Source organism: Myotis daubentonii, chromosome 14, assembly GCF_963259705.1.
Source record: "Myotis daubentonii chromosome 14, mMyoDau2.1, whole genome shotgun sequence".
Taxonomy (NCBI): Eukaryota; Metazoa; Chordata; class Mammalia; order Chiroptera; family Vespertilionidae; genus Myotis; species Myotis daubentonii.
In genome coordinates, this window is record NC_081853.1 from 28517720 (window position 1) to 28542689 (window position 24970).

General features: G+C 46.0%; 1 protein-coding gene across 2 annotated transcripts in view; it reads right to left on the reverse strand.

Moving 5' to 3' along the window:
* The window catches only part of CLSTN2 (calsyntenin 2), a 561165-nt gene that overhangs the window by 488369 nt on the left and 47826 nt on the right, over positions 1–24970 (reverse strand). The gene's annotated exons all lie outside the window — the stretch shown is intronic.

Genomic DNA, 24970 nt, shown 5'->3' on the forward strand with positions numbered 1-24970 from the left:
CTGACTTGCCTGCCCAATGCAGAGGATGCAAAAGCTAATGACTCCTTCCTTACAGCTGATCATGAGACACGGGTCTGTCCAATGAGTTAGAAGCAGGGGTCTGCTGGGGCGTCTGAGGAAGCATCGCTTTCCTGAAAATAGGGACCAATGCAGCTGGTTACCCTTCTTCCTTTCAGTTTCTCCTTCCCCCAACTTTTCTCCAACACTATTATGTGTCTGGAGCTGCTGCCACAGCCCCGAGGCCCTAGGGGACAGCCAGCACATGGGCTGAGCTGCAGGGAGAGAGAAAATGCCAGGGCCTTGGGTGGCACTGCTAAGTCTCCACTCAAGCTCTGGACAGCCTGCCTCCAGACAGCTCGTCCTGAGAGATAAATAGATGTTTGTGCTGTGTTTTCTGTTGCTTGGAGTGGAAGTGTCTTTACAGACACACGTAGTCATTCTTTATTGCTTCTCTCTCCACTCCCTCCCCTTGCTCACAGCACACCTTCTTGCTCAATGGCTCCCTCCTCTTTTTCTCTCTCCCCCTTTTACCCTTCTGTGTCATTGTTGTTTTTAAAAGAGAGATTCCATTTTTTAATTTTTTTATTGATTTGAGAGAAAGAGAAAAGGAGAGAAACAGGAACATCAATGAGAGAGAAACACCAATGGGGTGCCTTCTGCATGCCCCCCACAGAGGACCTAGCCCACAACCCCGGCATGTGCCTTAACCATGAATCCAACCAGAGACATCTTGGTGCATGGGTCGATGCCCAATCACTGAGCCACACCAGCTGGGCTTCTCGGTCACTGTTTTAAGCACTTGCTTTTTGAGCACTCATTCCGGACAGGCTCTGTGCCATACAGGGGAGAGAAATCAGGAGATGGCCACATACTCAACATGGGAAGCGCCCAGACTAGGTTCCACCTTGAGCATCTAAATCCTGCAAAGTCTCACCAAGTCTCCTGTCACTGTTCCCTTTGTCTTCAAGAGTTTCCTGCACTTCTCCAGCAAAATCAGATTCGCAGGTTTTCTCCACTGAGTTACTGCAATGGCCCTCAGGTCTCCCAGAAGCTTCTTGCTCTAACTAGAACCATTCTGCAACTCAGAGCCGGGTCCTCTCCCTCACAGCCCCCCACTCTAAGCCACACCCAATGTCCCCGTCTCTCAAACCCTGGGCTCAGCAGTTAGATCCCACTCCCCAGACACTCACCCTCCTACAGGGACATAGGGAAGTTCTGCTGTGAGAGGAGGTGTGGGGGGAGGGCATCAGCAGAGAAAGGGGTCCCATTGGTCCAGAGAGTAAAGAAGGACCAGGCTTACATTCTGGCACATCAGTCAGAGCAAGTGGTCCTGTGGGGAGTCACTGGAAGGATCAGACCAGGAGATAATGAGCACTGAGTAAACACAGACCACACACTGAACCCTCAGCTAGGTGATGGCCATATGTTATCTCATTTTAAAGTGCACAACTGGGATAGTTTTACAGAGACTAGATTCTGAGGTTGAGAGAGATTCAGTAGTGGGTCTAATATCACACAGCAAGCAATGGGCAGATCAGCTGTCTGAGCTAAAAAGAAATGGGGTTGGAGGAGTTGCTGGGCATGTCCTGGAGTAGGGGATGGCCTCTCCCTTATACTCTGCTGCTTGCTCCTCAGGCTGCTCAGACCCTTTCCTACAGTGAGGTACCCACCAAAGCAATAGCAGGGGGATATAATGGACCTGACTCTAACGTGGCCATGCCACCAATCAAGGGATTACAGATTCCTGGAAACGTTGCACCCTAACACACTGCCAGGGAGCAGCACCATGGCTCAAGCCTGGAGCTACCTGAGCAAGTTCCCTGGGTCTGTCCATGTGGGTCTGCACATGCTGTAACTGTGGGGAGATGCCTCACGGCCCGTTGGTGCAAGAGGCCTGGCATGGACGAGCTCAGACCACTCCTCTGGCCAACACCCTCTGTAGCCCTGGAACACACAGGCCACTCACTGCTCCTGGGGTAAAGACAATGAGATTTCCAAACCTGAAATATGAAAAGTTATTTTTTCCAATTGTTTTGTAATTGCCAACATGCTTTCATATCCATTCTTTCATTGGACAAAGCCAGCACAACAATAAAGCCAGCATCACTTTTCTAATTTTCTACACGGACAGATCAACAACAAAGCAAGACTCTGAGAGGTCTGGCATGCTGAAGACCTCACAGCAATTGTAGAGTGCAGCGAGCGGTGATACAATCAATCCTGTCTCCCTCTCTTACCTCTGGGTTCCCATGGGACCCAGGGGCCTGGAGGATCCACTCTCCTTGGGCACAACAGAAGGTTCGGGGAAGGGCCTGTGCACCTACTCAGGCCATTCAGAATCAGCCCGAGGATGTTTGATGGGAATCTCAGGAAAGAGCAAGATGTAAACCTACATCAACCAAGGGCCATTACCCTCACCAGAAGAGCCCTGCCAGAGAATGAGGTCAGCTTGCAGGAAAGCTAATCCCAGAAATGTAAAGGGGAGTTTCTGGGGACATCACTGAGCACACAAACTCGCCTTGCCTGAAGCCAGTCCCACCTCTGGAATGTTCATGTATGTGAGTCAGTATGTTCTCATCTTGTTATGACCGAGTCTGCACCAACATAAAGAATAAAGCCAAGGCCTCCTCGTTGGTGGCAGGCACAGAAGCCCCCTAAAAGATAGAAGTGAAACTCAAAGAAAAGCAGGAGACAACCACAGACAATTACTTTCCTTCATTCAGCAAATATGTATGGGCCAAGCTCCATGCTAACGAATGGAAAGGTGATGGTGAGCCCCACAGAAAGGGTCTCTGTCTTCATTGATCTTCACAAGACTGGAGAAGTACAGATACTATGGGAGGGTTGGGAGTGGCAGCAATAATGATACAAATCTGGACTGACGGGGAATCAGAAAACTCTTCCTCAGAATGTCACATTCGGCTCAAACTGAAGGATGATCAAAGGCAAACCTCTTGAAGCCCAGTCTGGACAGGGAGGGGCAACAGCACAGGTGAGAACCACTGCTGACACAGCAGGTTCATCACCAGTGCCGCACACATATCGGTGCATTTGGTGGGGGAGGGGGAACATAGGTGGATTCTACAGCTTATTTATCATTTGAATGTACATATATATGAAAACCTTTCCAAATAGTCAGATAAGCATGCAAAGAAATATGTATATGGACCAGTGTGGCAGCAATGTTTATAACAGCAGAAACCTACTGATAATTGAAACAAAAAATAACAACAGAATATATCAATATGCTTTTACAACTGGAAAACATTTTAAAAGACACTGTAAACACACATTTATTGACTTGGAAAGATGTACACTTCTAGGAGAAATAAGTAGGCCTCAAAGAACATATACAGGATGATTCCATGCATTGAGTACAAAATAGGAATTCACTAAATATTTACTAGAATGAATGGCAAATAAATATATCTGGACAGATAAACACCAAACAAAATGTTTGCAGTCCTCATTTCTGGGTGATGAAATTATTGATGATTTTAAATTGTTTCCTGTATCTGCTTATCCGAACTATCTAATTTTTTGTTTAATGCACATGAATTACTTTCACAATAAAAGGGAATAAATAAGAAATCTTTCCAAAGCAAGCAATGACTCACCAAGGTCAGTTTTAAAGATCAAGGTTTATAATTAGGAACTGGGACCTCAAGAAAGAACAGTTTGGCTGGATAAATCTAAGGGATGAGAAAATATTCCTCCTGTAAACATCAGAGAGAAATAAACCTTTCTTCAATGTCACAGCCAGAATTTGTTTAGCATAAGTCCATTCCACGTTTCATATTTATTCAGCTATCTGTCACACTGCACATTAAATATCAGCAAAGGAAAACATCCATGTTGATGCAAAAATAAAGTCAACAAGGCTTCTGTTGTATGATGCCAAAAAAAAAAACCACACATTAAAAAAAGTCTATGTATGCCAAACACCTAAATAGACGGGGAAATCTGCAAAACAAATGGCATTTGGATCAATTTCTGGGGTGAGTGATTGCAGCGTCCATGTTTCGCCCAGATGTTTGAGCATAATAGAGAATGTGGCCTTGGACAATCAAACCAGTGGCTGAGCAGAATTGCAGCCAGCGAAACCACCACCATCACTAAAAGCACATGCTGGGCAAATAACACTGCCGACTCTCTGATGTCCTTTGCCAGCCAAATCGTAATCCTCTGATTGTTCATATCATTAGGGAAATTCTGTTAACTTTGAAATGCTGGAAGTCCTGATGGAGGCAACGCATTGGCTCTGATTCTGGCAGATTTGATGAAAGCACACAGCAGGTGCTAGAGAAAACTGGCCAAATGTTGGACGTGGGCCTCAGGGACCTCCATAAATTGCAAGAACAGCTGCCTATATCCCACATGGCCTCCCAAGCCCCACACAAGCAGTGCGGCTCCCACCTCCTTGGGGTTGCCTCGCCCACCTTGCCGCACCTCCTCACTCAGCAAAGCATGGGAGGAGTCCATAGGAGGCTGAAGGTCAGGAGAGGTGTACTCCGGGAACAAGAAGTGAGGAGTGTCTTGGGGTACCGGCCAATGAAAAAAGGATGCCAGGGCCAAGGATGCCAGGGGCATGGTCACACCAGCTATTGCAAAGACCTAGGCGATAGCTCCTGGGGACAGCCAGTCCGCTCATACCTGCTTCCTGGAAGAAGCATGGGACATTCACTGGACAAACTCAAGGACTTGGGAAAGAAAAGGAGCTATTCCCCCACAGAATCATGCCCCCAACACCACTCAGGTGCTCACCCTGTGCTGGAATCAGCTGTTTACACGCCGTCATTCTCCACTGGAACATGAGCTCCTGAAGCTGGGACCATATCCTATTAGCACTGGCATCCCTGCCAAGAGTCCTCACTCAGTCACTATTGGCAGTTAAGTGAGTGATTAGGTGCCTGCATAAAATGACAAAATTGTATCCCACCCGAAGGCTAGGTTCTAAGTTAGCACGTGCTGTGAAAATCAACGGGTGGTCTGAGTTACCTCCAGGAAATCCCTTAAATTGCCCTCACACAGAACCAGCCAACATTTTTCTTCCACTCCTAAACAAGATCCCGGTTCTCGCTGAAAGCCAGGGGAAGTGGTTACTCAGCTCATGTAGAGTTACCATGGTGCACAGCCTCACCTGTGCACACACAAGTACACAAACACAGGACCATCCAGCATCGCAAGATTCTTACATGGTAGTGGGTACACGGGAGCCCAGGCGAGGCTGAACCTCCTGCTACCCCCAGGCGTGCTCACTCTGGAGTCCACCCGCTTGGAGTGGAATGGTGGATTTCCCCAGCACCATTTCAATTGTTCTTTTTCTCTCCTCAAAATTGCTGGTAGCACAGAGTTAAATTCCTATGTGGTGGGACTCAATGGCACTCCTTTCCTTGTATTAGCATAAACTCAAAAAGAAACTTGGATGAGATGGGATGGGGAAGGAAAAAGGCTGCCCCCTTGGCAGGCAGCCCTGGCCAGCAGCACCCATTGGCAGCACTCATGCTGTTCTAGCAACACCAGCTGTCAGCACACCTGCCTCTCCTGTTCCCGTGTCCTTTTCCACACCCATAAAATCAGGCACTGGCCTGGGTGTACACTCCCAACTATTCAGTTCCAACTCAGGCCTGCGTACTCCTGGACATACCCATGTTTCTCTGAATGCTATTTCTTCAACAGCTTGGTGAAGCAATCCCTGCATGATGGATGGATAATCTCATTTTCAGATCCCTAGTGGGCATAGAGGAAGAGGGACTTCCCAGTGGGCCAAACAGGAGTAAAGGGACAGGCACGGGCACAGGTGTGTAGTGACTCCTCACCTCCAGTGCCATGCTGAGCCAAACTGGAGTCAAAAGAAAAAAAATCAATAACATTGATCTTGTATGTATTTAAATTTTTGACATTTTGTTTATCATGGATTTTTGCAATTATTACTTTTCTAAAATATTACATTAAATATTATTGATCTTAATAAGGTTTTCTTGATGCCTTCTTAATTTTACACCCGAGATGAGTGCCTTACTCATTTTACCTTAGTCTTTACTGATAGAGCTACTATTTATTGTCAATAAGATACCAGACACTACACTTAAAAATTATATAGCAGCCTCACAATAATCCTATCAGTAATTAGGAACATTCTCATTTGACAAATTGGGGAAACTGAGGCATGAAAAGGAAGCAGCTCAGGAAGTGTCACACAGCTGGCAAGAAGTAGTGGGGACACCAATTCAGGAGGCACACCTCGCTCAATCAACTGGGTATCTCACTTAGGGGAGAAATGGCACTTAGGGGGGAAGCAGGTGAAGCCAGCCGGTGATGTCCATGGAGCCCACGGTGCCTGCAGAGGTTCAGAGAGATTTGGAGAAGAATCACTTCCATGAACATTCGCATAAGAACTAAACCAGTGGTCCGCAAACTCATTAGTCAACAGAGCCAAATATCAACAGTACAACGACTGAAATTTCTTTTGAGAGCCAAATTTTTTAAACTTAAACTATATAGGTAGGTACATTGTTATTAACTTAATTAGGGTACTCCTAAGGCTTAGGAAGAGCCACACTCAAGGTGCCAAAGAGCCGCATGTGGCTCGCGAGCCGCAGTTTGCCGACCACTGGACTAAACCAAAGGCTTTTCTACTAGAGGATTCACATATTGAAGAAAGCTTGGTAGATATTTTAAAAACCAGGCTTTGAATTTTTCATAAGATTATTTTAGATTTGTGGGAGGAAGATTATTGTGAAATCCGTGGCCAAACGTATTTTTCTTGCAGTTTAATTTTTTTTTAGAATAGAATAAAATATGTCTCACAGGAAAAAATGTCTAATTTGATTTAAAGCCATAAGTCAGTCTTCTTTGTCTGTTCATGAATACCACATTCTCATTAATACACAAGAACCACAGAAACCCCACTGAGAAACCATAAAACCTAAACGTGGGTTTAACTGGCTCCCTCACCATAATTTTGCTAATATGAGCAATAGCATGAATGAACTTAGATATTGTTAACTCTAGATCAAATATACATTACGGTCCAGACTAAGCTGTCAATATGAGACTGGGAGTTATCACCATCCTGGTTATGTGGGTTGACACCTCTACAATTTTGTTTATCATTTCATTCTTAGTCGTTGTTTGCCAAACACATTGCCAGCTGGTGATGACACTGGCCAAAGTCTAGAAGTAGGTGGGAACACACAACCCAGGTCAAGATCCATATCTTCTGCCTCTTCAAACTACATTAACTTTTCTCTCATTCGCTTTTCTCTAGCACTTATCAGCAGCAGACCATTTAACACATAATTAAATATAGTCCCATCTTGTTAAGAACTGAGAAACTTTTGTCTCCTCAAGTAGAATGTCACTGCTCAACGGCAGGAATTGTATTTCAGTGCCTCTCAGCACTGGCTCTGGGATGAGCTCATATTAGGTTATCAGTTAAAAGGTTTACTGGGGCCCCAAGGAGACAGAGAGGGAGGCAGTAGGGGGACTCTGTGTGGGAGTCCTGATGGGCAGAGGCTGAGAGAAGATCTAGGAGCCTAGGGCAGCATGAGGAAATGTAGCCAGAGGCTGAAAGACCGGGAGGGAGGCCAAGGTTATCAAGGAGTGAGTACAGACAGGAAATACTGTGAAAGGGGGAAACCAATAATCACAACACAAGCTGGGAGGATCTGGAGTGAGGAGGGACACAAAAACCAAGCCATGAAAGTGGTTTAGGACCAAGACCAGGCCTGACCTGAGGGCATTGGAGGTCACTCTGATGACTAAGGAGTCATGGAACACTGTTCTCAGAGCTGCCCTGCCAAGAACTTCCGACACCCCCAGGGAAGTGTCTGTAGTGCTTAGTTCCTTTACCCTGGGGTTCCTGGGCCCAGCTGAAGCTCCTCCTTTGCCAGGTGTGGTGATATACAGGGCTAACCCCTGACCACCATTCTCTCTTCCCTAGCCTTCTCCAATGGCCATAGGAGATGGATGCTACCCATCTCCTATGTCTATGAATTATAAACTTTGGTTTCAATAAACCAACAAAAGGGGTGTATTATATGGCCATATTGTGAAGAACTGAACAGCAGTGCATGTTCCAGGATGGAAAACAGGTTTTGTTTTAGATTTTTATATGTTGCTTGGCACCCAATAAAAACCATGGAGACCCCACAAAACAACCTAGTGGGTCTTTTATGAACTAGTCAAAGGTCACAACCAAATTAGTACAAGAATCCCTTCACACACAATTTTACTTGTATTGGCTGAAGGTACTAGAAACCAGAGATGTTTCTGACTAGAAGTATGGTTATTTTTCCAGTTCAGACATCTCCAAATGAAGACCTTTATTATGCTAGTGTATTACTGAAAGGCCAGGAAGGCAGGAAATTGGGTCTGAGAGGTTCCCCAGCATCAAAAAAGGTCTGTAAAGAAAGACCTAAATATTTTTAAAGTTTCACCCTTCCTAATGCCCTTGTGAGTACTAATTGCTATATAGACTTTCCCTGTTGGGATGCAGATATCCAGAAGTGAATTTTTACAGACTTTTCCCTCATTCTATCTCATCAATGTCTGCACTGCCTCTGGAGGGCTCTCCAGATGGCACCTGTCATAAGTGGAAACCAAGGTCAGGTTAGTCATCTGCTTATATTAAGAAAGCCACCTTCCAGATGATTAAGATCTCTCTCTTTGGCTTTAATTCTGTGAATGAATAAGAGGACTGCATATTAATAAAGGTACCTGTTTAATTAATTGACATAAGAAAGGCTGCAGCTTCATCCTTGCAATGAGGAAGACTGCCTGACTATGAAAACCTCAAAGAGGCGCTGAGCATTGACTGGTGTGTAATACAGGAGTGTATGTCTTACTCAATTGAGGTAATCATTTTCTCACCATATCTACCTAACAGAAAAAAGAAGACACTCTCTCTGGTAGAAAATACAGTGTTTTGTATGAAAGTCTCCACAGTTTTTGGTATGCAATGACCAGCATACAATAAAAAATTACTGGACATATGAAGAGGTAAGAAAATTTGACCAATAATCAAGGGAAGAAACGCCATAGAAACAGACCTACAAATTATCCAGATAGTCAAGTTAGCAGACAAGAATTTTAAAATAATTGAGACTAACACATTGAAATTAGAAGAAAAGATGAACTAAATGGACTAAAAGATAGTAAATTGCAACAGAAATTGGAGCACAGAAGGAGTTTTAAAAGGCACTTAGAACTGAAATATGCAATGCATCAAGTCAAGAATTCATCAGGACAGCAAACTGGACATGGCAGAAGACAAGATTAGTAGATAGCCACACTAGTGTATAGAAAGAAACAAGAATGGGGGAAGCAAAAGAGCACAAGAGAAATGTGGGAAACAGCCAAACAGTCTAACATATTTAAAGTTGTACTATGTTGTGACTTCAGAGAGACCTGGGTTAAATCTCACCCTGCTCTTAGGTTACATACTGGATCCCTGACTGAATGATGAAGGGTATGCTTGGTAGGTGGCCTCACTCCTCTGAGGTGCAGTTTCTGCATATACAAAATGAGAACAAATAAGCCAACACTGTGGGTGGGTGTTTTTGTTTTTTTTTTTAAGTAAGGCAGGATATTTTGAAGTATATCTGTGCACTTCTCTCAAACATTTCTGCACAAGAATCAAGATACATATCAACAACTACAGAACCCTGGATTAAAGACCCCTAACACTGGACTCCTAGGCACACAAACCCTTAGTCAGCATGAAAGATGGAAAGTTAAGAGGAATTCTCCTGGAGTGGCTTTTCCTGTCCCCCAGATAAGATGCAAGATGGCACTAGATGGGACACTGGAGAAAGGAGAGACAAGGTAGTCAAGAGAAAAAACCTGGACTATCCCATCAGAGCAAGCACCATCCCTGCCAGGACAGAGATCACATGGAAACAGTTCCGCTCTTATAGACACTTCACTTGGCCATTATCCAGCAATGACCTCTGAGATGGGACAATCTAGGGCAGTGATGGCGAACCTTTTGAGCTCGGCGTGTCAGCATTTTGAAAAACCCTAACTTAACTCTGATGCCGTGTCACATATAGAAATTTTTGATATTGGAAACCATAGTAAAACAAAGACTTATATTTTTGATATTTATTTTATATACTTAAATGCCATTTAACAAAGAAAAATCAACCAAAAAAATGAGTTCGCGTGTCACCTCTGACACGCATGTCATAGGTTCACCATCGCTGACCTAGAACAAGCGTGTGAAACCCTTGGCCTGAGTTTGCGGTAGGACCAATGCTCACTGGACCCTGACACTCTGTTAAGTCTCCTATCTGGTCCTCTCCATTTAGGCAACCCCCATTTTACAGGTCAAGACATGGATAAAATGAGCTAATAATTCTAATCTTCAGTAATATTATTCCCAATTATATCAATTATTGACTATTAGGACTTAGTATATTATTACTTCATTAATTACTAGTATTTAACGAGTGCATACTATGTGCCAGGCACTGGTCTCAACAATTGACATTTAACTCGTTTATCACAACTTTCTAAGGTAAGTGCTAGCTAAATGTCTTCGTAAAGACCAACCAGTTAATGAGGTCCTTCCTCAGCTCTTAAATATGACCCTAGGGAAGGGTATTATCTGCTGAGTGCAGAATCTTTTATACTTGGTCTGACTGAATCAAAACAGTGACATCTGGGGCTCAGTCCCTCGTCTGCAATGTACTTATGTTGTTAACCATCACTACTCCCACAGCGCTGCTGCGAAGCTTAAAGGAAAAGATTACTTAAAGCGCTCATCACACTGAGCAGCGCATTGTCAGCTCTCATTGGACATGCCGTCTCTTACCTTTCAGTTGTGTGACAACACAGATCTCAGAAAAAGAGCTGGGATTTAAAATGTCCCACACATATAATTTGCACAGAGAATGAAACAGAGGAATATCTACTTTTCTTGTCACATATTTTCATGGAATTTAATGGACTTTAAATAAATAACAAATGTGTCTGGTCTCCGATTTGGTTTAGGGGAGTCAGCTGGAGCATAAGAGCTAACGGGGATGTATCAGAAACATTATCTTAGTAGGTCCCATCTCTGGCGGGCACATCTGAGGTCAATTTGAGGCTCCCAGACAGCTGCCCTCCTCTGACCTCAGAGGCCTCAACCAAGGCTCAGGTTCTTCCTTAAAGAGCAGAAAACTTCAAGGCACCCCAGACCATCACCAAAGACACTGCCCCAAATGGCGGAGGCCTGGAGGCAGGCCTCTCCCCAGGCTCTCACAGCAGCCAGCTGTCTGCCCCAGCAGGCCAGCCTGTGGGTCCAGGTAAACATAATGGGCCCGTTAGAGGATTCCAAATAAGCAATAATCACAAGATCCAGGCAGAAAGGGAAAGCAGAGTGGAAGCTCCTGCTCCTCCCATCAGAGGTCATCTCGTTTTAAACTTGGCCTTGAGGTTTTTAGAAACCTATTTAGATCTTGTATAAATGTGTGACCCAGTGGTTCTCAACATGTGGGTCACGAACAATGAAAATACACCCTGCATATCAGATATTTACATTACGATTCATAACAGTAGCAAAATTACAGTTATGAAGTAGCAACAAAAATAATTTTATGGTTGGGGGTCACCACAACGTGAGGAACTGTATTAAAGGGTCGCGGCATTAGGAAGGTTGAGAACCACTGGAGACTGTAAGCCAGAAAATCAGCTGAGGCCATGGGGCTGCCAGCTCCTGAGACCACTGTGGGCCAGGCCAGGGCAGCATCAAGACCCTGATGAGAAGGGCCCAGGCAGTTGCTGAAGCTAAAGGGAGATGGTCCATGTCCTTGCCCAGCCTCGATTCAAGAAAGATAACCTCTCTTTACTGAGCTCCTTCCTTGTATCAAGCAACTAACACTCAAATGCACACTTGACAGACCCTTCCCAGAAGCCTTGTGGTCTAAACACTATTATCCTCAATTTAATAAAGAAAACTAAGGCTAAGAGATGTGAAATCCCTGCTCCAGGCCTCCTGGTTGGTAGGTGCGAGGAGGATGCAAAGCCAGGTCTGTCTGATTCCTAAGCTCAGAGAAGCTCATTTCTCTACATCATGTTCAATGCTGATCACTGAGGCATCACCCTGGACCAGACACTACACCAGATATAGTTTCATCTGAAGTCTCACAATCCCCCTCGGAGCAGGAAAGAAAGCTTTCTGACCAGACTAGATGCCTATTAATGGTTATCCCTACTAATAAAAGAGAAAAATGGTAATTGGCATATGACGATACCCTTTTCATTGGCTAATCAGGGCTATATGCAAATTAACTGCCAAGTATGATTGGCAGTTAACTGCCAACTAAGATTGGCAGTTAATTTGCATATGTAGGCACAATGCAGGGAAGCGAAAGGGAAAGCAGGAAGAAGCCCCCTGCCACTGACAGTGATCAGAAACCCAGGGGGGAGCTAAGAGCTGGGGGCAGGGCAAAGGCGGCCCTGGGGCCGCCTTTGCCCTGCCCCCCAGCCATGATCGGAGAATCAGGCGCCTTTTCCACCCTGGCCAGTGATAGTAGGAAGTAGGAGTGGAGCCAGCGATGGGAGCTGGGCACGGCCGAAGCTGGCAGTCCCGGGAGCTAGGGGTCCCTTGCCTGGGCCTAAAGCGAAGCCCACGATCGCGGGGCCGCTGCAGCTGCGGGTCCCCGCTGCCCGGGCCGAACGCCTAGGCCAGAGGCGTTAGGCCTGGGCAGGGGCGGAACCTGCAACCGCGGGGAGCTGGGGGTCCCCTGCCCAGGCCTGACACCTCTGCCGGAGGCCTCAGGCCTGGTCAAGGGGCCGATCCGGTGATTGGTGATCGGAGGGTGATGAGGGACAACTCCTCTGGCCGAGGCATCAGGCCTGGGTGGGGGGCGGAGCCGGGGATTGGGGGGATATGATGGTCCCCTTGCCCAGGCCTGAAGCCTGGGTCAGAGGCGTCAGGCTTGGGCGGGGGGTGGAGCAAGCGATCAGAGGGAGATGGGGATCCCCTGCCCAGGCATGATTCCTGGGCCAGAGGCCTCAGGCCTGGGCGGGGGCCAGAGCCAGTGATCAGGGGGAGATGGGGGTCCCCTGTCCAAGCCTGACACCTCTGGCGGGGGCGTCAGGCCTGGGCAAGGGGCTGATCAGGCGATCGGAGGGTGATGGGGGTCTACGCCTCTGGCCGAGGCATCAGGCCTGGGCAAGGGGCAGAGCCAGCAATCGGAGGGGTCTGGGGGTCCCTTGCCCAGGCCTGATGCCTGGGCCAGAGGCATCAGGCCTGGGCTGGGGGCAGAACCAGTGATGGGGGGAAATGAGGGTCCCCTGCCCAGGCCTGGGGCCGATCCTGCGATTGGAGGGTGATGGGGGTCAACGCCTGAGGGCTCCCAGTATGTGAGAGGGGGCAGGCTGGGCTGAGGGACACTCCCCTCCACACACACCCAGTGCATGAATTTCGTGCACCGGGCCCCTAGTTTCTAATATAAGGCGTCCAAACCTCTGACTGGCAAGGAGGAAAAGGATGACACTACCTTTTAAACATATGCCCTGTAATTCCAGGGTCCTAAGAGAACTATGAACTCCAAAACCTCTCCCTCATAAAGTGATATACCACATTCATGAAAAGTTTTAAGAATTAAAGAAATGTTAGTGTTCCCAAAATTGACCTGTAAATTTGATCCAACTCCCTTCAAAACAAAAACAAGCTTTTTCCAGGGACTTGACACATTGAGCCAAAATGGATATTAAAGAGACACAGACCAAGTACAGCCACAACACTTCTACAGAAGAATACAGAGGGGGAACTTAACCTTACCAGATGCAAAGACTAAATGCAGATGTGTAATGATTAGGACAGAATGGTGCTGGCATAGGACTAGACAGAATGACCAACAAACCAGAATAGAGAGCCTAGGAAGAGATCCTCACATATACAGACCTTTAATCTACAACAAAAGACAGCATGCTCATCCAAGGGGAAAAGAGGGGTAATTCAATCCATGGACTAGGAAATATGGTTCTCCATATGTAAAAACTGAAATTAGATCTCTAACTCATCATTCACAAAATTCAACTGTGTATGTATGTGTATGTGTGTGTGTGTGTGTGTGTGTGTATCTTTCTGATGTTGGGATAGAAAAAGATTTCTTAAATGAGATACAGAAAGTTCTAGCAACAAAAGGGGGAAAAAATTGTTACATTTGATTTCAACAAAATTGAAAACTTGTATGCATCAAGACACATTTGTAATATCTTATTCAATAAAGGGAAAAAATAAAAATAAATAAATAAATAAAAAAAATTAAAAAAAGATGACTCAAGGAAAGAGAAAGATCTAACTACAGAAGAAGATATCTGAAGAATAGATGACCAACAAAGGATTAATGTCAAGAATCTATGAAAACCACCTATAGCCCTAACCGGTTTGGCTCAGTGGATAGAGCGTCGGCCTGCGGACTGAAGGGTCCCAGGATCCATTCCGGTCAAGGGCATGTACCTTGGTTGTGGGCACATCCCCAGTAGGGGGTGTGCAGGAGGCAGCTGATCAGTGTTTTGCTCTCATCGATGTTTTTAACTCTCTATCCCTCTCCCTTCCTCTCTGTAAAAAATCAATAAATTATATTTAAAAAACAACAAAACCACCTATTAAAAAAATAGAAAAATACAAACAACCCAGTAGAAAAACTATCAACAGACATTATCAGGCATTTTCACAGAAGCAAAAAACTATTATTGCCAATAACATATGAAGAAATGCTAAGCCTTAGTGGCCATGAAGAAACTGGGAAATCAAGATCATGAGATTTCATTCAACTGGAAAAATAAGAAGTCTGAGAATATTCCATGTTCAAGAGAATGCAGTATAATGTGGATATTTTATGTACTGCCAGTACGAGTGTAAAATGGCACAAGTATTTTGAAAAGCAGTTTGGCATCATCTTGTAAACTTAAACAGTTACCTACCCAAAGGCCCATCAATAGTGCAAGGGACAAATAAAGTGATAAAGTGTGGATATGTCACATACTGGAATATTATACAGATATATACATTAACCTCTTAAAGGTGACTGTGGGGGGGGGGGGGGAGAAGGCCTAGAAAACAATATCCAGTAAGATACATTTTTTAGTAAGTTCAATATAAGTAAAACTAAACAACTAAGGTTTAGGTATCACAGGTTATTTTAACATTTTTAAAAAAATAAATACGGGAATAATAACCACAACCTTCAGAATCATGGTCACCTCTGCGGAGAAAGGGAGGCAGGCACATAGTAGGTTGGGAGATATAAGTTATTGGTAATATACAATTTTTGGGTTGAGTTGTGGGTTCACAAGTGTTCGTTACATTTTAACAAATAAAAGAGAACCAATGATAATAGTGTGCCATGAAAAGAACTAGGATTAACCCAATTCTGTAGACATGAGGCTCAAAGTAAAAAATCAGGGATACTGATGCAATGGAATATTGGCAATTATCAAAACACCATCTATAAATGCACCTATAAGAAGTACCTACAGCCCAGTTGGCATGGCTCAGTGGTTGAGCATCGACCTATAAACCAGGAGGTCACAGTTTGATTCCTGGTCAGGGCACATGCCCGGGTTGCAGGCTCAATCCCCAGTAGGAGACGTGCAGGGGGGGAAGCCAATCAATAATTCTCTCTCATCACTGATGCTTCTATCTCTCTTCCTTTCCCTTCCTCTCTGAAATCAATAAAAAATATATATACCATACATGTTGCTGCAGACAGGAAACCTGCAGCCCGAAGGTTCCTTATTCCCCTTTACACCTGAACACGGAGGGCAGATAGATATGCAGCCACAACTTTATGACTACTCTTGTCACGACCGTGGTAGACATCAATAATAGACCTCCTGAGACTTCAAGCTCCTTCTCCACGCAGCTCTCCCTTAGTCACTTGAAAAGAAGTATGTGGAAAAGTGGGTAAGTTCTGTATACAGAAGCCCACTCAGGATGCAATCCAGAGAAGAAGAATTCAAGGGATCGCAGGCAAGAGCGAGGAGAAAGGTCAGCTGATGGAGTAGGAAGCAAAGTCCATAAAACTTCCCTGTGGCTCCCTGGTTGACAGAGCCCTGAGCACAAGCCCCTGCCTGCTTGGTCCCCGAGAGGAAGAGAAAATCGGGAGAGACAACAGCATATTTAACTTGACGTGTGCGATATATGCTATGCTGTGAGGTGTGGAGGCTGGAAATGAAAACCAATTTCCCAAAGAAATATCTCTGTTCATGGGTGACTGGGTCATTCGGGGTCCCTGAGGGAAAATTCGCTGTTCGGAGCTCAGGAAGGAAATGTGATGCCTTTAACGCATCCTTGGATGCTCTCGGCAAGCAGGACGTTGGCCTGGACAGATGGATGCCAGGGGAGTCCCAGGGGCAGGGCTGATATCACCAGCCTTCAACTTTCCAGATGTGCCCCCAGCTCCTCAAAGTCAGAGCCACAGCTCAGAAACCGGCACCCAGCAAATGTCAGACAGATGGAGGCCAGGACACCAGAACGCATGGGGTTCTTTTGGTTCAAAGCCAAAGTCTTTTGAGCCTGAGACCTGAGTCATTTTGGAAGAACATTAGGATTCTAATGAAGGGAAGGAAGGAAATAAATCTTAAGGAGGGAACCATCTTTGGAGACTCCCTAGTGCCAAGGGAAACCTCTCTTAATTCTTTACAGCACCTTCACTGCCTAACAGTGCACAGAGGCATAGTATCTATATTATAAAAGGCCAGTGGCCGTAACACCGTAAGGACCAAACGACTGGTCACCAGGAGGTGCACTGATGGGTCTCACGGCATGGCAGGGTCTGGGTCTTGCGCATTTTCGCGTGCTGGGCCTCTAGTGTTCTCACTAAACACTGTTGATTTTCTAATCAATTTCTCCAATCCAAGAGGCCCAGGGAGCAATAGAAAGTGCACCCGGGAAGGATGCACCTGGTGTGAAGTGTGATGCAAGCATCAGAGACTTGGGTAGGAGGCAAAGGGAAGCAGTCCTCTCAAGGACACTGTGCATTCAGAAGGTTTGCTTGCAGCCCAGGATTTCAACCAGGTCAGAATAATAAAAGCATTAAATCCTCACAAAAATCATCTCCGTGTGGGAATAATAAAGGCAGAATGTGGGGGCTCCTACTATAGGAGATCTAGAGTAAGGCTTCTGTCTCAGCTTCCTCACCTGCCAGATGGGTATAACCCCCACCGAGGTTGTGTAAGGACCAAGTGACGGGGATGTGAAAGTCGGACAACAGTATGCAATGTTGTAGGAACACAGGAAAGGTCACTGGCGAGTGCTAAGCCAACATGTGGTCTTGGGTCCTGATGGACGCTGAGGTGCCTCTGAACGTCCTCTCTCGAGTGGAGCCTGGGCTCCCCCAGGAAGTGGAGGAAGAGAGGAGAGAAACGTAGGCGACAAGGAGGTGAGGAGGGCAGCCATCACCAACTCTCCAGCTCTGCACTCCCAGAAGTCCCTCACGTCTCCAGAGCTCCTGGCAGCCCCCTGTGCATCCTTCCTCCTCCTTTCTCTTTGAGGGCACATCCCTGTTCCTCCTGATCGACTCTCTCATGGTAGCCAAAGCTGAAGTCCACACTTCCACTTTTCATTGTACAAATCTACAGAATCCTGGGTAACCAGGAGGAGCTCCATCAGTATTTGGTGATGCAGCAAGTAAGGGGCAGCACAGCTCTGATTTGATGGATGAGCCTGAGACACAGTAGGTGCTCAGTAAGTGCTTGTTGGATTGAATACTTGTTGGAGGAGGCTCTTCATTTTGCCTACAGGGAAAACAGTGCAAAGGCCAGCACCGCTGCAGGAGAGCTTCAGCTCTGAGCTGTACAGGCAGACTCTGAGCCTCCACAGGCTCCTTGCCCACCGCTCCCCACTCCCACCAGCTCTCAGAGGGTAAGGGTAGGGGCTGTCCAATGGCAGGATACAATCTTTCAATTCCCAGAAGATGGTGACAGGAACACATTTCACTTTTCCATCCTTGAGAACCACTGCACCAGCAATCCCCGATCCTTAGTTTACCGAAAGCCCCATCCCCACTCACTCCTCCATGCCTCTGTGCATTGTGACCACCTTCCTACAACGCCCCCTCTATTCCTGCCCAGTGTGAAACGTCTCCTGCAAGTGCACCTTGTCCCCAGTTACCAGTGAGCCCCTTGAAGACAGAACGCTTCTTGTCCGTTACCATTCTTCTGGTGGCTGTTACCAGAAACACCTGACGCCTCCCCTCAGTCCACATTGGTGATCCCACCCGCACCCCAGGAAACAGAACCAGCAAGTAGGCCTGGCCAACGAGTCTCCATTCTATTAGAGTATAAAGCTCTCTTTTTAGTAGACCTGAAACCAAGGAGACGTTGGCCTCAAGTTCTCCCAACGTGAGGGGCTACCACACCAAGAGAACCTGGGAGAGTGAAGAAGCAAGCAGAGCTGAGAGACGCAGGAGGCTCTGTCCCGATATTACTGCTTGGGCGCCTGGATTCAGCCATGGCTGAAGCCCACACCTCCGCTTCTCCTTGTGTAAACCTATAAATTCCTCGTCTGTCTGTCTGGGCCGGTTTGAATCAGGTTTTCTCGTTTGCTCCTGAAACAATCCTGGCTCATGTAAACATCACAACCTCTCCCGGGGACCTCACGGAGCATGGTACAGAGCGGGCATTCAATAAATACCAAATTGAATTCAACAACTTGGTGGCAGCCTATTTAAACCCTGGCCTTCAAAAGTACAACTTCACATCGCCCTGTGCCTTCTTGGGATAAAGGAAGTCTCCCTGTTGACGTCTGATCTTATTGCGACATCACTTTGGCTCCACGGGAACTGTTTGGTAAGGAGCTCATTGTCTTCTAACTTTTGGAAGAGCATTTCTAATTAAAGCAATATTAAACAGTAATAAGTGTCTTATAGTTTTACGGCAATGCCCATAATCACATAAATAAGAATTTTATATCCAATTAGCATTTTATATTTATTCAATCCTAAAACAGTCTAGCATTTTTATTAATCAAATAAAATAGCATTTAATAGATATGGTTGCTTTAGCTTCTGAAATTAGCTGCATATAAAATAGCACTACATACAATTATGCGACATATTGCCCCCAAAGAACAATACGTGCTTGCCAGGATCTCCATCAACACAATGCCTATATTTACCTAAATGAGCTAAAATCAACATTTTCCAACATTTCATCGTTTGCATAATACTTTCATGATCTCTTCTAGAGCCAGTGCCACCTGTGGTACTAACGACTTAAAATGTTTCTTTAAATAGACCCCTTTTGTTCATTTAAATAATTTTATTTTAAAAAAGGAAATTTTATATCACCAGCATGATACACTGGCTATGCTTTAAGACAATATTAAAATAGAGGCATAGCTATTAACATAAAAACAGTGTATTTCTGTGTTCATTTAAAGTCACCCCGCATACCAACAATGGTGTTCATGGCACATTTGGGGGAAACACGTGAATTAACACATTCCAGTGAGAACTACAAGGGCATCCTGTCTGGCACTTTCATGAGATGACCCATGTCACCCAGCATCTACTGTTTAGCTCTAAAACACCCAGGTGGGGCCTCCATGTTGGCCCTACCTGTAGTGCCTCCTCCACTGTAATAAGCAGGTAGTTATTTACTGAGAGGCCAGCGACTTAGCAATAAAAAGTTAGACTCCTCTTTTACATGGTGGATGACATCTTTGAGCTTGCAGGACAATTGTATTTTAAGCAAAGGATGGTTTTTCTGAAGGAGTCAGGCAATTTAAAACAGGTGCATTTCCAGGCGTAGGGGTAAATACGAAGAAAGGGGGCTGAACTCCAGAAGCACGTAAATCCGCAAGCTCGCTCACATATTTTATTTTATAGTTGTTTTTTATTTTCTCGGCACTGGCCCTAATATTCCATGGATTGCTTACCCTTTGTAGCATATCATGATGGTGGTCTGACTTCTTTCATGGTTTTTATCAGGCTTACCTCCTGGATCAAATGTACAGACAGGCATTTGGGTGAAATTTTCAGGACTAACAATGCTCCTTAATGAACACTTGATTGACATTTATTCCCCTGCAGGGTATAAAAAAGGCTCCCAATGATAATAGCAGTGATTGTTAAAATAATAGCACTGTGTTTACCAAAATGGCCTGCAGACCTCGGTGCAGGCAAGCAACAAAAGGATTCATAGAATGTGGACAAATTATGAGGTATTTCTGTTTACCAGGGCAAGAGGGAGCACAGTTTATAGGCCAGCCACCTGGCTTTGAAATCATGCCATTTGTAAGAAAAAATTGGGTCAAATTATTTTCAAGTTTGTGCATAAAGTGACACTTTAAAAACTTCCTTTACATATATTTTTATTCATTTCAGAGAGGAAAGGATAGGGAGAGAGAGAGAGAGAGAGATAAAACATCAATGATGAGAGAGACACATCAATTGGTAGCCTCTTACATGCGCCCCAACCAGGGCCAGGGATCAAGCTTGTAAGCGAGGTATGTGCCCTTGACCAAAATCGAACCCGGACCCTTCAGTCTGCAGGCTGACACTCTCTCCACTGAGTCAAATCAGCTAGGGCTTTAAAAACTTTTATATATTGCCAAACCGGTTTGGCTCAGTGGATAGAGCATCGGCCTGTGGACTGAAAGGTCCCAGGTTCGATTCCGGTCAAGGGCATGTACCTGGGTTGTGGGCACATCCCCAGTGGGGGGTGTGCAGGAGGCAGCTGGTCGATGTTTCTCTCTCATTGATGTTTCTGACTCTCTATCCCTCTCCCTTCCTCTCTGTAAAAAAATCAATAAAATATATTTTTTAAAAAAACTTTTATATCACACTTTTCAAATCTGCTAATTCAATTGCACATGGGTTACACTGTTGCTGACAGGGGTCTTTTAGAAGGGAGGGACCTGGGGAGTGTTGTGGACTGGCAGGGTGGGCAGGAAAAGCCTGTGTCAGTACATTACAGGGAGGTTTGCTTAGTATGGGAGGGGAGAAGCTTGCCATTTGTTGACACCCCAGATGCAGTAGGCTCAGTGCAGAACTATTGCAAACGTTATCCCAATCGATTTTCACATCCCCCTTTTAGAGGGAAGAAATCAAAGGCCTCAGGGAGATTCCGGGATATGTGCACCTTGCAGGTTCTGAGAGCCCCAGAACCAGGAGAAGGCAGCCTTTACTCCAGGCCTGAGGAAATGAGGGTAGACAACGCAGAAGGAGACCCCAAGGGATGAGAGTGGGAGGGCTCTTTGGCAGGCCACGTGGAGAGAAGTGCACAACCCACTGCAAAGGGCAGCAGCTCTCTGCCTAAACAGAGAACACCACGCAGAAGTGAAAACCTTCAGAAAGGCAGGGGAGAGGAAACTGCAGCCTGAGGGCCTGGGAGGAGAGGAGGCAGAAGAAACCTGAGTCTGTGGCAGGCTGAGAAAAGGGCACAGAAGGTGGAAAGGTGGGGCTCAGGCGCCTGCGAGGCCCCACAACACCTGAGGCCAAGATGCTCAGAGCTGGAGGGCGCTGATAGGAGTTGCAACATCACAGCTGAAACTCCAGAGAAGTCCTGGACCCAACTGACCATTTTTCACCTTTGTGACCTGGGCTGGCTGTTAGTTCTGCCTTTGAAGACCACTGCAAGGATGGACTGAATAACCAAGTCCAGGTGCTCCCCCAACTGTGAAGCAGATAAGAAGGCCTGTCCCAGGCTGGAGGGCTTTCCCTGTCCCTGCTGAGGAGGGAGGGTGGCTGGACTCCTTTCCACGCTATACACGCGAGATGACCCGTGTCTATCACATGCTGTCCTTGATCTTACCAGGGAGGGGTGACTAAATAATTACACACAGATTCATCTGTCACAAGGGCCAGACCCTTGATAAAATTTACTCATAGAAAAATCTCCAAATCCAGGCAGGCCCCCAGCCAGCAGTAGACTTTTATTTGCACAGGGACAAAACTTCGCTCCCAAACACTCAAACCCCACCATGCTCTGGTGACTACTAGCAACTTTCTCTGCTTGTACATCCTTATCACCCCTCGCTCCTTGCCTCTGCAGGAGGCCTCCCTAATCCCACAGGCCAGGCAGGTGGCCCTCCCCAGTGCCCCTACCGCTTCCAGGTATCTGTTTACTTCTTAGTCTCCCCATGCGTACTATGATATCCTTGGGGCAAGGATGACATCGCATTCATCCTTGTATCTCACTACCTAGCAGAGCAATCAGAACATAGTAGATGCTTAATCAACATGTGATAACTGAAAAGTGACTATGTGATGACTGATGCTCCTCAAATATTGTGGGATATGGACCAAGGAACCACCACATTTGGAGGGTCTCATCATTCCACTGGGGCTGAGCTCTCAATGCTGGTAACTTTACAATTCCACCCGGCTGAAGACGGCCTATCTTTTGGAAGGCAGCATGATTTGTTTTTCTTGCTTCTTTGTTTTTAATGCATGAAATTTAAAGGCAGAGTCTAATTAGGCCCAGCAAGCTGCTAAAGGAAATCTTTGCCACCCTGGGTGGTAGCTCTAAGTCAGCATTTCCCTGGGAGGCAAAACACTCCATGAGGGTAGAAGCCACACCTGCTCCATCTCCACTCAGCAAATGCCCCTGGGTTGTCAAAGCAGCACTCCAGTGAGATGTCTTGAGAATACTGTCCACTGAACAATGTTAACACACCTAGAAAAGCTGGGAGATACCTAGCATGGATGCTAAATCGCAACCTGGCCCATTTCTATTTCGGAGTATTCGGCCTGACCCTTCTCATTCCCCAAGAGCATTGCTTCCCTCTTCCTCGCTGTTCCGTGGAGTTCAGAGTCACCACTGCGTCTGCAGAACAGGGAGTCCAGGTTCCCAAGAACAAAATCAAAAGCAGCCTATTTAATTTATTCCAGTTCCTGCAGCTCAGAGGCTGACCTCACCAAAGGTCGGGTGCCTCACCTGTTGCCCTCAATGTGTGCAATTTGATTTTTGTGTGCCTGGCACCTCCATAGATCTCACCAGGAGGATCAAGGGCACTGGAGACAGGAGACCAGGAAGCCTGCTACCACTTGAGGTGGGTAAATTCCACTGCCAGCCACAATGTCCCTGTGCTGTGTGCTGGTTTGCAGAAAAAACAAACAAACAGTTTTAAGGAACTATTTTTGCTTTTCTGTGTAACATTTCCCTCACCTATAAAATATAAGCTCCAGACCAATGACATAATGGCCGTCTCTGGAAAGAGACCCTGAATGATGAGAAAAGAGGGACTACTTGGGAGCCAAGATGTAAGAGGAGAGTGATGAAGGCAGCCAGGTATATTGGTGCCTGTTTTCAGGGGCTCCACTGCCATCCAGTACTTCCTGTTATAGATAATGTGGCGATTAACACTGTAAATATAAGCTTTCCCGCAGCTCTTATGCATCTGTCTTAGGCTACATTTCTATGACTTTGATTACTGAATGCAGAGGTATGAACAGTTTAAGGCCAGTTGGTACATACAGCCAAGGCACCTGCCACCAGTAGTTTGTAAGGGCCCAGCTCTGGGCATGGTCGTTGCTTGGTATCTTTTGAAATGATATAAGCAGAAAGGAAAAGGCAGTTACACTTTCAGTTTGCATTGATCAGATTATTAAAAATACCAGACTTTCCAAAAGGCAGCGGAACTAAATCAAATCATTGAGGGTGCCTGTCTCCTTAGGGTTGGTATGGCAAGGGGAATCTTTTAAACAGCCTCAAGCAAGATAATAGGCATGCATAATGTATCCCTAAGGCGAGGAGGGTGTATAAAAACAATCGCTGAGGATGATTACATGACTTTCCTTACAGATACCCAGCCCTCACACCAACTCTGTCTCTTAGGCATCTCCGCCATCTTTCAAATACAGCCCAGTAACACCAGTCCGCAGCCAGCACACGGGAGTGCAATGGCTACTGCTGACCCAACCGCTCTCTGGCTCTCTGTGTGCTGGAGCCAGAGCTGCATTGATCTTGAGAGATGTGCTTCTCCTCACAGCCAGGTAAAGGCATATCAACACTGCCCTGCCACTAACAGCAGAGCTGAGAGTGACTGAGCAACACAGGAAGGCACAATTCCATAACGAGACATAGGGCTGCGGAAGACCATCCAGAGCAACAGAGAACACTCAAGGGAGGCCCTGGACAGTGTGGGCTGCAGGGGAGGGAAACAGGGTCTCGCCCACTAGACATGAGAGAAGCTGAATGTGCTCCAGGGAGGTGGGGCAGCAGGGTGGACGGAGCACATCCCTCCCCATCGCATGCTGCACCCGGTGACAAGCGAAGGGGAACGGGGACTGGGGACCACCTGCAGGAATGCAGACACCCAGCTCTGCCACTGACAGCGGGCAAGATCCCAGGCCTCTTTGGGTCGGGATCTAACACCCCCAGAAGGCTGGGATGGAAAGTAATGACCTAACACAGCACGTCTCCTCATACCAGAGAAGCATGTGAGAAAGACGTGTGAGAAAGGGCATCTGTTATTATTAATAATTACAGTAATGACTCACAACAAAAGCCTTAGCATACATAATAACTTATTTAAAATGTTCAATACGTTCTGGAGCTTGCTTTATAAAAATTCAGTTCTATTCCTAGAAACGCAGGCAAATCATGCAAACATAACTGTGTTTCCTTAAGAATATTGTAGAAGACATGTCCAACCCACCTCCCAGGTCAGAGGAGAGGAGAGACGGTGAGCAGCTCGGGGAGCTCTAGAATGCTAAAGGACATCAGGAATAATTAATTAACGTCTAGCTAGACTCAGACAACAGGGATTGAATTTGCTTTGTCCAATGTGGTAGCCACTGGCCATGTGTGGCTATTTCAATTTTAATTAATTAAAATTAGATAAAGTTTAGAAATTCAGGTTCCTCAGTCACACCAGCTACATTGCAAGTGTGCATGCTGCTGGCAGCAACATCCGGAATATGTGAATATAACACAGATATGGAACATTCCCAGCATCGCAGGAAGTCCCACCAGACAGTGCTGCAGGACGGGTAACACAAACTGGCCCTCTCACAGCCAG